Source organism: Siphateles boraxobius, unplaced genomic scaffold (genome assembly GCF_051911475.1).
Source record: "Siphateles boraxobius isolate OS27281-9 unplaced genomic scaffold, OSU_SipBor_1 61, whole genome shotgun sequence".
Lineage (NCBI taxonomy): Eukaryota > Metazoa > Chordata > Actinopteri > Cypriniformes > Leuciscidae > Siphateles > Siphateles boraxobius.
In genome coordinates, this window is record NW_027509188.1 from 5,556,440 (window position 1) to 5,569,606 (window position 13,167).

The 13,167-nt window shown below is 45.2% G+C and overlaps 1 long non-coding RNA gene across 1 annotated transcript in view; it reads left to right on the forward strand.

Moving 5' to 3' along the window:
* The window catches only part of LOC143718660 (uncharacterized), a 195,026-nt gene that overhangs the window by 155,013 nt on the left and 26,846 nt on the right, over window positions 1–13,167 (forward strand). The gene's annotated exons all lie outside the window — the stretch shown is intronic.

Here is a 13,167-nt window from a genome sequence, read left to right on the forward strand (position 1 = left end):
CTATGGTGATGTGATATATATGCATGCATCTACACAATGTTTACATGCTTTAGACACTGTTTATCATGGTGCACTGAGGTTTATAACAAATCTTAAAACTCTCACTCATCATTGTGTGTTTTATGCTCGGGTTGGCTGGTCTGCGTTGTCCATCCGAAGACATTGGCATGTTTTTATTTATAAATCTATCCTGGGTTTACTTCCTTCATATCTTTGTACATACATCTGTAAAAAGAATCCTTCTAGCTATAGCCTCCGGTCACAGGAATTATTTTGACTGTCTGTTCCAGTGGTATGGACTGAATTTGGAAAAAAGGCATTTAAATTTGCTGCTCCCTCTGCCTGGAATTGTTTGCAAAGTACATTGATACTGAGGAATCTGGTCTTGTTGGACACTTTTAAAATAGTTTTAAATGATTTGGAGAATGAAACATCGGGGCTGTAGATGTTTTAGCTAGTTATGTATTTGATATTGAAATTTTATTAGAGTTGCTTGTGTGTGTATATGTGTATGTATTGTTGGATGTTATTTGTTACACTCAAACGTGCTGTGTCTGTCAGTTTTGGCCAGGACGCTCTTGTAAAAGAGATTCTTAATCTCAATGTGCTTCTTTCCTGGTAAAATAAAGGTTATAAAACGTCAGATGTAGTTGACGGTCGACTGAATGGGGATCGCGTCAGTGAGCCTATCATCTTCGAGTACTATTGAACGAGCCAATGGAATTGGCGTGCGCGATTTGCATCACACACTCCGCCCCCGCAGCGCGGGTATAAATACAGAAGTGGATGCACGCACTACTTGCCTTTCGCTTCGGAGCCGATCATCTTTGATGTCTCTGAAGAGTGCTGTTGTATTCAACGAGCAAGTGTGTCGGTGTTCTTGCGGGAAGACCTCCCAGTGTTGGTGTTCTACAGCGTGGTGCAGTGGTGATCGCGAGCTTCTCAGCTCTCAACTGCTGTTTTAACAGCATCAAATTTCTACTGTTTTGTTGTGTGTTGACGGTTGGTTAGAGGGCGAGAAGTGAGTGCTTCACTGTTTTGGTTGAAAGACTAATTCAGTGTTTGCCGTGGTCATTCCCTGTGTGCTCCGGGACTGTTGACGGTCCCATTCCTAAAAGAGCAATACGGGTGTGAGTGTCTTTTTCAAGATGCGATTCCATCCGTGCGTTTCTGGGTGCGGTATGGCGCTGTCGCCCTCTGACGGTCATGAAAGCTGTGTCACATGTTTGGGCTTACAGCATGCTGAGGCAGCTTTTGTGGATGACTCATGTTCCCATTGCGGGAACATGGCCATCTCGGTGTTAAGATCTAGACTCGCCTTTGTCAAAATCGTTGCTGCAGTCCCCGCCTCTGGGCCCCGCCCTTGTTCTTCCTCTGGGTTACCTTCCCAGAGAAAGATGGGGTTCCGTCCAAGCTGGGTGATCTGGGGGTCACAGTGAGGGGTAGTCCGCCCGGCCATGCCCCGTGGATTCCTCACTCCTCTTTCGCACCGCAGCCGGTGGAGCTCCCCAATGAACCTGCTGGTCCCTCTGTAATGGACCGTCCGGTCATTTCATTTGGGGCCCCTCCAGGAGACAGTATATATATCGCAGCATCGGAGGGGGAGCTGGACTCTGGAGATGACGACTTGGCTGCGCTGCCTCCTCCTGGGAGACCAGTGTTGTCCGAGCCAGATCCAGAAATATCAGCTATGCTGAAAAAGGCCGCCAAGGCGGTAGGGCTCGTGTGGAACCTCCACCGTGTCCCGAGCCGTCTCGGTTGGATGATTGGTTTATCGGGGCGGGCCGTGCTGGTTCTCAGCCCGCCACCCCAGTACCTTTCTTTCCTGAAGTGCATGAGGAGCTGACGAGGGCATGGATGGCCCCTTTCTCTGCCAGAAACCGCCTAAGTAGCTCCTCCCCCCTCACTACCCTTGACGGGGGAGCGGTGAAGGGTTACGGCGCTATCCCTCCAGCGGAGCACTCTGTCGCGATGCAACTGTGTCCGGGGGCCGGAGCTTCCTGGAGAGGTGATCCTCGTCACCCCTCTAAAGCCTGTAAGTTCTTGTCCGCTCTTACAGGCAAGGCTTACAAAGCTTGTGGGCAAGCCGCTTCCTCCCTCCATGCCATGGCGTTGCTCCAGGTCCACCAGGCCCAGGCACTCATGAACATGCACGAGGGTAGCCCGGACCATGAGCTCCGCACTGCAACTGACCTCGCCCTCCGGGCCACGAAGGTTGCAGCCCGCGCAGTCGGTTCGGCGATGTCCACGCTTGTGGTCCAGGAGCGCCATCTCTTGCTAAACCTGGCCGATATGAGAGAGGCGGACAAGGTTCGGTTCCTGGACTCTCCCATTACCCAGGTTGGGTTATTCGGCGACGCTATGGAGAACTTCGCCCAGCAGTTCTCTACAGCCCAGAGGCAGACGGAGGCTATTCGACACAACCTGCCGCCGAGGTCAGATCCTCCGCCTGCTCGTCGCCGAGGGCGTCCGCCTGTGGCCGCCTCAGCTCCCGCTGGACCACCGCAGCAGCCTACACCCAGGTCCCGGCGTGGAGCCGGCCGCGGGAGGGGCGCCCAGCCCGTTCCAGGCGCTGCCAAGCCAGGTGGTAAGCGACAGCGAAAACGCTGAACTTGGACGCGCCCCCTAGGGATGGAGAACTTGCTCTTGGAGTGGTAACCGATCCACTCCCTCTGGCCGGTTGGAGGGCTGGCTGGAGTTTTTTGTTGTGTGTGTGTCTGTTCTGCCGCTGACTTCTGTAAAAAGGGGTCAGCGTTACCCACATTTTCAGAAAAAGAGCAAATATCTCTGTTCCTGGGTCCTAAGAGGACCAGTTGGCGAGTGTGACCCTGTATAGCCTTACACCCCTCAGCTCTACCTTGGTCGCCAGCAGGCAGCATGGTGCGTTCGAGGACCTGGTCTCCGCCTTCTTACATGCCCCCTGCCGCTAGTGGAGACAGGTAAGTGTTGCACAGCACACTAACACCACACTCTCCACTTTGCTGCCCCACTTCAGGCTCGGCTTCGTTCTCAAGTCAGTGATAAATATCACACTTGGTATTGAGCAGACGTGCTCCTGGACTCCAGTGATATCCATCACACCTTGTGTTGAGCAGTGCTCCTGACTTAAGCAATTATATCTTGTCTTCTGGCGAAGGACTTGATTACCCGCCTCCAGCCGGTATGAAGACTTGTTGTGATCTCATTCTTCATTCTATTAAGTGGTGGGTCGTGACCATCCTGGCCCAGGGTTGGTCTGCAGCTTAGACCTGTATGACATGTGCTTCAGATCTCTACCTTCCGCGCCGCAGGCCATCCTGTGTGTTGCTTGTGAGGGTTGAAGTATCAGTACAGAGTCCTTGCCTTCGAGTGCTCCAGAGTCCGTTGGGTCTTCAGGTCAACTGGGAAAGAGTAATCTCGCCCACGGGTTGAGTATCTCTTTTTCAGTTTTGGAGTACACTCGGTCCAACACGTCTCTCCAATGAGAGTGTGTTCAGTTGGTGCTTATTGAAGTGAGAAAGGGTCTCTCTGAAAGGATCTTTCAGAGGCTCCTGGGGCATATGGTAGATGCAGCCACTTGGCTTCCTCCATATGAAGACCGCTTCAGCGCTAGCTTCACGATCAAGTTCCGAGGTGACCGTGGCAGAGCAGCTCTCCCTGTGTGACTACGTCATCCCGGTCTGCTGCCAAACCCTCAGCAACTGAGGGGCCATGTACAAAGGGCATGTTTTAACGGGGGCCTGAGCGACCCTCGACTACACGGGCATTCGTGCCTCGAGTTTTTAGACATTGCGACCGTTGCCCAAGCTTCCCTTGCATGTCACAACTCACCCGTCACCTCCTCCTTGGAGTCTCAAGCTTCTGAGGACGCTTTGTTTCACTTCCCCGCTCTACTCAATCGTGCCACCGACGAGCTTCACGACAGTTACAGCTGGGTGAGTGGAGACTCCACCCCCTGGGTCATGACCACTCCGGGGACGCTCAGTTGCCTCTCCGGGTTCGTCTCCCTGCCAGTTGTTTCTGTCCGAGCGGACAACCCTTGGACAGACACTGGCTCCCAGCTGCCCCAGGGGCCCGCAGAAATGTGTTTCCCCAGTAAGCCTCCTAAAAATGACTGCGACTCGGGGTCGCCTTGTGCCTGCTCTAGTCAGTGAATTTAATCACACTTCATGTTGAGCAGAAATGCTCCTGTAGCTCAGTGAGTTTATCACACTCAGGTATTGAGCAGAAATGCTCCTGATGCTCAGTGAACTTATCACACTCAAGTGCTGAGCAGAAATCTCCTGTAGCGCAGTGATCTTCACATGTCGTGTTGAGCAGTGCTCCTGTCTTTTGCGCCTGTCGCTTGCACCTGGGTGCCAAGTCAGGAGGGAACAGGTCTTCATAGTTGCCCCTTTTGGCCCAACCTGACCTGGTTCCCGTTGACAGCCTTCCTGACTTCCCCTGATTCAGGTTACGGGGCACGATGGCACCCGCATTCTACCCCTGGAGATATCCGGGCGGTTCTACATCTGAACGTGTACCATCACTTCTGCTAGCACCCCCTAAGAGGTGGTGTGCTTACGCATTTGAAGTGGAACCTAGTCGTTAAGGGCGTCTTCTCTCCTGAGGAGGTCCTGAAAGCTTTCGATCATTTCAGTTCGGGCCGGATAACTCTCATGAACCGAGACCCCGGCCTGGATTGTGCCCAAGGTTCCTACCTCTCCTGTAATGGGTCAGGTGGTAAGCCTGCAAGCGCTGCCTGGAGGAGGCAGAACCAGCCCTGGCTTCCCTGTCCGTCTGCTTCATAGCGGTTATAGACATGTACAGAATGCAGCCTTAGACCTCAGACCAGCTCTTATCTGTTAGGAATCAGCAGAGAGGGAAGGCTGTTTCCAAGCAAAGTGGCCCACTGATATGGTTGCCTTATTTCCGGTGAAAAATTCCGAGATCCTCTTGTCCTCTTTCGTGTCGAGCTCTGGGCGTTTACAGAGTGCTTTGCGGACAGATTAGAGTTGGGGGCTGGGCGACACCTATTGAACCGCTGCTTCCCGTGGGCTCCCTTCTTATGAAGCCAGTTTCACTGTGATCCCGGTTCAAGTGTCGGCTTGCTGCGCCATTCCCCTCCTATGGACTGGATACGTGCGCTTTCTACTCCAGTTGAGTTCTCTTAAGCTGAACCCTGTTGAGTTCCTCCATACCCCTCCGACGCCGGACGTGCAGAACGTCTGGTGTCAGGCCTACCACTCATTAGCAGTGTGGAACCTGTGTTAGGCTGGGTCCATATGTTGCGGTCCCTACGGTGATCCCATATGTGTTTTCTTTCATGATACCTCTCCCTACGGCGAGTCCGTGTCTTCCCTGTCCGGTGTGTCTCCCCCCGTCTTAGGCTGGAGCCACCCCAGTGCCATTCCATATGTTATACTGCCCGTTTCTCGCCCAGTTCATATGTGTATTCTCCACGTTACCTCCCTCTGGGTTGGATGTGGCTTCCGCAGCGTCCCTTCCTTCCAATGTACGGGGAACGCTTTCCAAGAGATCCTGTAGGAACAGCAGTGACTTCCCTGGCCTAAGCCCTGTCCTTCCACGCCTTAAATTTGCGGGGGCATCAGAAGGCCGTTTGTCTAGGCACTGGAAGGTGGCAGCTTTAGTGGCGCTTTCAAAGGTTATCCCCATTCAGTCGACCGTCGCCTACGTCTGACGTTATCGACTGAAAGGGAACGTCCTGGTTGCGTATGCAACCCCCGTTCCCTGAAGGCGGGAACGGAGGACGTAGTCCCCTTGCCACTACCGCTGGACCACCGCTGACCCGGGTTACGCTCGGCTCCTCAGCGAAAAGCAACTAGTGCGTGCATCCACTTCTGTATTTATACCCGCGCAGCGGGGGCGGAGTGTGTGATGCAAATCACGCACGCCAATTCCATTGGCTCTTTCAATAGTACTCGAAGATGATAGGCTCTCTGACGCCTATTCATTTTCAATGGAAGCTGGCTTCTCTCAGCTGCAAGGAGCGTCAAATCCATCGGAGTTGCGTTTTGGGCGTTTTGAGCGTCAATCAGAAAGTTGAAAGTAGCTCAACTTTATGGTAATGAGCTATGACGCGGTTCAGCGGCAAAAGCCAGCAACCAATTGGAATATAGACGTCCTTCGCGCTGGCTGATTCCAGAGAAACATACAGTAGGTGGACAACCAGAATGACAAATCCACCGCGGCAAAAATAAACCAGTCGCATTTCAAATTCGTTCGCGAAATGACCACCAGGTGGCGCAAAGGGACATTTAGCGAAAGCAAAACGTAATTATGTACAAGTAGCCTACATTTTAAATAGAATATAACATTTTATGAATCAAATAGAACATTTTATATAGAACATCAAATAGAACATTTTATGAATCAAAAGTTAAAATAGAAATGGACTGCATTTATATAGCGCTTTCACAGACCGAATGGCCACCAAAGCGCTTTACATATTTGCCTCACATTCACCCATTCATACACACATTCATACACCGACGGTGGTGTCAGCCATGCAAGGCGCCACCCAGCTCGTCGGGAGCAGTTGGGGTTAGGTGTCTTGCTCATGGACACCTCGACACTTGGTCAGGTGGAACCGGGGATTGAACCACCAACCTTTCGGTTTGTAGACAACCTACAAAATAGGCCTATCTCACAGTCAGTGAAAATAAATTGGGTGCAATCAATGACGCTAAACTATTGAGGAATGAGAAGATTGAAGAGCGCTTCTCTCTCGTGCGCGCACTCACACTGACTGCTGAACAACCGAACTTTTGGGCATTTCTCAGTGAGAAAAGTTCTGGTCGAGTGGTAGAACTTAGGTTTCAATCATTTTGATGACACTGTTTCAAATCCCGAATAAACATGGTATTTATAAAATTACCATGCATTTCCATTACACTAAGGAACAAATCTCATCCAACAGATTGACTGAATTTACGTCTTCAAAAGCAGTTCTGTTAAAAAAATAGTAAATAAAACTTCATGGGGTTCCATGCAGAAAGAATTTTTAAAAACATAACCTAAGCTAAGTAAGGTGCGATTTGCCGGTGGGGGATTTCCCCCCTCCACAGTAATCAATACTATAATTAGCCTAAATAGACCACATCACTTATATATATATTTTTTAAATATGCAACACGCACGTTTAAACAACAAACAATAAAATCTGAACCAGCACTTCTGTATTGAGAGATAACATGCAGCGCGTTTCAGTTACGATCCTGGTTCCAGTGGCCTTAATGCATGGATTCACGGCTTTTTAAAATGTCACAACGTGTTTTGAGGTGGTTTTGAACGAAATATTGAAGTTTATAATTAAGTATTTTGACACACCACGCCGAGTGCGTATTCTAAAATCGGGTATTATTCTGGCATTGAATTAGAGTTCGACAAGCGCGGGGGCGCGTTTACTTGAATTTATTTTTCTAATAACAACTAAAATAAAATCATCTTTTATAACTGTAAAAGGTCTTCTTTTTTCATGTAAAGTAGGCCTACACTCACAATAGGCTAACGACAAAACGTTTTCTCGCTCATGTGAGCGAACACACACAGGAGAAACAAAGGTTTGGGCATTTTCTCAGTGAGTTAAGACATGGCCGAGTGGTAGAACTTACGATTCGAACATTGAGATTGTACGGGTTCAAAGCCCGATCAAACATGAACTACTTTAGTTAAATTTTGTATTTAGGCTATTAATGTAGAGAGATTTGTCTAGTTCTGAAACTCTGTTACACCATTTAGTTTTTTGCTTATATATATACATATATATAGCCTTTGATTCACTATAGCCTATAGAGTTTTTAAGGTTTTAAGTAAAGTGCGATTTGCCAGGGGGTCGAGTGGCCATTTGCATTTTTCTAAAATCGGGTTTTATTCTGGCATGTTGAATTAGTGTTCGACAAACGCTGCGGCGCGTTCATTTGGATTTGTTTTTCTCATAACAGCTAAAATAACTTAATAGGCTACTCCGTGATTTTTTGGTCATACAGATAAGTGTAGAGTAGCCCACATCGTTCAAAACTGTAAACTTTTATTCTGTCGTCTCTGTCTCCGGGAACTACGCGTCACAAATATGAACCACTTGCCTCAGCTCAGTCACGATAAGAAATCGGCTATGTCTAAAGCCTTTAAATGTCTAAATATTTAGGCTAATAAATGTTATCTGATTATGTAATCTGATTGTGGTAATTATGTACCAGTTTAGCTATCATGTAAGCGCTTCCCAATGAGAAAATGACAAGGGTGAAAATCTCGCTCTAATTAAATGTAGGCTAAATCGCCCTGAATTAAAATGTAAAAACAGATCAAATAGTTTATTTGTCAAAATGTTGCGATATTGTTTAATTTAAGTTAATAATTATTCGATAAATTTTATTTAGTTTAGCAGCAGTACCACGAAGCACCGTGGTTCAAGATTTATTTGAATAATAATAATAATAAAAACTTAATTCACAAATTGCATGCACCCTGGTTGTAAGGATGTAAGGATCCCTGTAGAATTTAATATTGAATTGAACATTTTGTTCATGACAACAAATGAGAATTCATGAGTTTGAAGATTATAGTTTACTTGGAAAAAGCTGTCCCAAACCTGTTTTATTTCTTTAAATTGTTGAAATAATTAAATATTTAGTAATAAACTTTCATGACAGAAATATCACTACATGTAGCTTAAATCGTTTAATTCCTTCATTATCAACACTTTAATAGCCTAATGCTAATGTCTAGAATAGCGATTTAAGCGTGAATTGCGCTCAAATAGCCTGTGGGGGGTTGGGAGGGACAGTTCAGTGTGTGCAGGACAATAGGTGTTAATGTTCCTCTTTCATATGGAGAGTGTCGGACAGCCTGATGAGCAGGCAAAGGCAAAATTATTTTAAGGGTAAATCTCTCGATGTGTCCAAATGTAGGCCCCATATCTTATTAAATTATAAATATTGTAGTTTATTTATTGTAGCATATTTAAAGTTTTTTTACACAAAATTTAAATTGAAGTGTTCAATCCAGTCTTTTCAACTGGTTTCGTAGAGTTTTAGAATGTTTGAGCAGTGTTTATGATTGTCAACAATCTGGCATTATCTAAACATGAACTGTTGCCGAAACGCGTTCATGCCAAGAAACGAATGGTAGTGATCAGCAGATACAGAGCTCTTTAATTCGCGATCAACCTCGTTTTGTTGTAAGGTGAATTCAACAAGGCATGCTGTGTCTTTGAAGCAACAAAGGCTAAATAATTGGTTACTGTATTTTTTTCGCGATTTGTATGGATGACACGCAGGGACATATACAGTATTATCAGCTGTTTGATGTGTTTTTATCCTGAAATGTTTAATTTCGTGAGAGACCCGGTGCGCGCAGCAAGGGAGACTAAATAAACTTGCTAAAAAGAGATCCAGCGCGAGAGAGAGGCAAAGAAAAACGCATGTTTTTAATTTACGTTGCTTTGGACTATTTCCTTTTTGTACTGTTTTAAATGTTTCATTTAGCTGCAATTTCTTTGGCAATACAAATTTAAAATGTCGCAAGAATAAGATTCTGTGTTTCTTATTTTTCATCGCAAAGGAAATAAACTCTAAACTCGATGCAGCTGTTTTAAATAAAATAAACTGTCCCGACACTTTATTTAAACCTTGAAATGTTCGATGAGGTTTCAACTTAAGCAATTTTAGTGTTTTTAACACAATAATTTAGCAGACTAAAGACAAGCTTTTTCATTTTCTGACGCGATCGGCTGACAATCAGATTTGTTGTCTGTGCAGCGGCTCTACAGAAATGTAGCAAATTTATGTTGTAATTTGCCATTGCTAATTAAACAAAACGTTTGACTTTAAATAAATAAACAGTCAACAAACTCGCTAATAAACAGTTAAGCATCAAGAACGGTAAAACACTAACGCTGTCAGCCAACAGCGTATGCTACAATGAGATTCGATCTCGGGTCGCTGGAAGCTCCGAGAAGCTCAAGTCGTTGCGTTGACCACAGAGCTACCGCCTGAACGCTATTCAGTCAACGTCTTATGTTCTTGCAAAGCCTCATTGATGTAGCTTAATATGTTTCTATTACAATGTTTTAAGTTTTCATTATTTATTCAATTTAATTTCAGTATTGTGATTATGAATTATTTTAACCACGTTTCACTTGATTTCATCTGCTACCAGCTTTCAATCGCTCTGAATGAGCCGCGGCGCGGCGGCAGATTACGCAATAGAGAGAATAAACGGACACTATTCAAAGTCTGTGATTGTAGCGCCTCTTAGCGGTTAAGGCAGCAAATACACCCCAAATTTTACCGCCGCGGCAGAAGGGCCGCAGGAAAAGTATTATTCTGGTTGTCCACCATCGTTTTGTACCTGGAAAAAGAGTGAAAAGAGCTGTGAGAGTTATCAGAAAAAGAGTTTTCTGATTGGGTAGGACAGAACTGCATACATTGCATTTTTCAAGTTTTCCTGGATTTCCCTGAAGACAAAATTAATTTTTTTCCCTCCTCCTTTCTCTTCATGGACTGAACTGAAATTCATTTTTGATGAACAGAACTAATTTTTTTTTTTAAATTTGGAAAAGAAAAACTGAGGTTCAATTTCAGAAATTGATATTGGGAAATTTTGACTGTTTATCATTTATTTGAAATAATGTGTGTTACTGTTATCTTTGTTTTTATTTAGTTTTTTCTTTCAATTTCAAAAGATACAACTCGTGCAAAAGAAATTACATGCAAAAGAAAAATACACTTACCTTTTCATTAATTAGCTGCATTCCAGTGGTCTAAGTGGTTAGTTGTTTTTTGTCTTTGCTAATTTTTGCTTCAGTGAGTCAATCCAAATCTTCTGATTCTGGTCCATAGTTTTGCTTTTAAATCGACCTAGTAACTGAGATGAGTGCTACACATTGAATAAAGTAGTGTGAACTATCACTTTACCTGTATCCCACTGGAATAGAGAATGGCTGATTCAATGTCACTGGAGCAGTTTAAAGGCAACAGAACAACAGAGAAACATCAATTCTCCCAGCTGGCCAGCAACCTCGTTAGGATCCACACAATGTTGCCTAAAGAGAAGCTCAGAGACAGTTTAAAAAAAAAACTCACAATTGAGGCCATCCAAAGTCATGGAAGCCAATGACGATGTGGAGGCCCAGTACATTGCAGAAGCGAAGCTGGACGCAGATGTTTTTGTGTTGAACGATATAGAAAAAACTGAAAGTGAGTGTAAGATGGAACTAAAGGGCTAAGAGACCTCATCCAAAAGACACTAAGGACCAACTTTGGAGAAGAGGAGCTAGTTATGTTGATATTGGCTGCAGAGGATGAAGCAGAGAGTGTGTCATCTATCGAACCCAGTGGCAAAAAAGGCCTCTGACTTCATGCTCGACCATCTAGAAAGACTTGTTAAAATGGCAAAAGAGCTGCATACAAAGTGCAAATGCTGGGCCCCTCCTGCTGAGCAGAAAGCCACTGCCACTGTGGAAACTGCCAGCCAGGCGGCAAAGAGATTACCCTTGCTGAAGAAAGAGAGTTGGAGGTGTAAGTGGCCTTACATATATTTAGCTGCTTATGACCACAGTAAGAGATCCCACTGGCATGCCAGATATCCCTGGATAGAAGATCCAGCCACATTGCCGAACAACAGAAAGGCAGTCGAGATCACCTTCCTGTGGACCGAGAGACAGCTGGCCAAAGAACTGGAAAGGAAAAGCACCTACGCCGCACAACTTCATGACATGGTCAATCTGCAGTGAAATTGTCCAAAGAAGCTCTATTGACTTGTTCCGGACCAGTTTGGTACATTAGCCATCTCATCACTCCAAATCCACATTCTGTCAGAACTCCAGTAAGACTTCTGTGGAACAACAGTCGAAAGTTCAGAGGCCTGATTCTAAATGACCTTCTGCTAAAAGGTCCAGATGTCCTCAACTCAATCTGTGCTGTGCTTCTCAAGTTCTGGAGGGGTTTATTCTTTGCCCAGGGAGATATCAAAAAAATGTATGGCTCGAAGACTAAATAGTACACTTGAACAGGTTTTTGTGCGCGACTCTGAAGAGGAAGAAAGTGAAAATGTAATATATTGTCTAATAATATGTAAACTGGAATGTTTCAAACTGCTTCAAATATTGCTGTTTGAGCATAAACAAGTCAAGTCACCTTTATTTATTTAGTGCTTTTTACAATACAGATAGTATTAAAGCAGCTTCACAGTGATAACATGAAAATAATACAAAAAAGTTTGTTTCTAGAAGAAAATTACTTGAGGTGGACAATGATGCAAGGCAGATCAATAATATTGTTGAATATTAAATGTCCCTAACTAAGCAAGCCAAAAGCCAAGGCACAGTGGCAAGAAACCAAAACTCCATCAGGTGACAGAATGGAGAAAAAAACCTTGGGAGAAACCAGGCTCAGTCAGGGGGCCAGTCCTCCTCTGGCCAACGAGCGGACAGTGTATGATTACAATTCAGGCAACATTACAGGTCAGAAGTTAGATTGAATCAGAACATTCACAATATTTATCCAGTTCCATCTGGTTGGAGGTCAGAGTCATCACGCCGGTATGGAGATGAGTTTGTTGAGGATCAATGCCGATGGCTGTCGTGTCGGTGAGGCCTTCACAGGGCTGATGAGGCTGGCACTTCAGGGATGCGTTGTGGTCGTGTCCAGGCGCATGTTCACCGTCTGATCTGGATACGGCCCGGATCCGGCTGACATCAGTAAACCTCGGAATAAACGGAAAGACTAAAATTAGTGTAGATGCCGTTCTTCTTATGATGTAAGGAGTACACTGGGTGTTATAGGTAGTGTCCCCGGTTCCGGCTAACCTAATCTATGCAGCCTAATAATTATTTAACTGATTTGAATAATATAAATGTATAATGTTCTATGTGTATGCCAGGTAAAAGAGATGTGTTTTTAGTATAAATTTAAACTGACAGAGTGTGTCTGCCTCCCAAACAATGTTAGGGAGACTGTTCCAAAGTTTAGGTGCTAAATAGGAAAAGGATCTAATGCCAGCAGTTGAATTTGATATTATAGTTATTATCAACTGGCCAAAATTTTGAGATCGCAAATGACATGAAGGACTGTAATGCGTTAAGAGCTCGCTCGAATACTGGGGAGCTAAACCATTTAGCAGGTCTGATAGCGCTCCGGCGCCACGCCGGATTTCCGGCGTACAGACGTGTCTGAAAAAAAAAAAAGC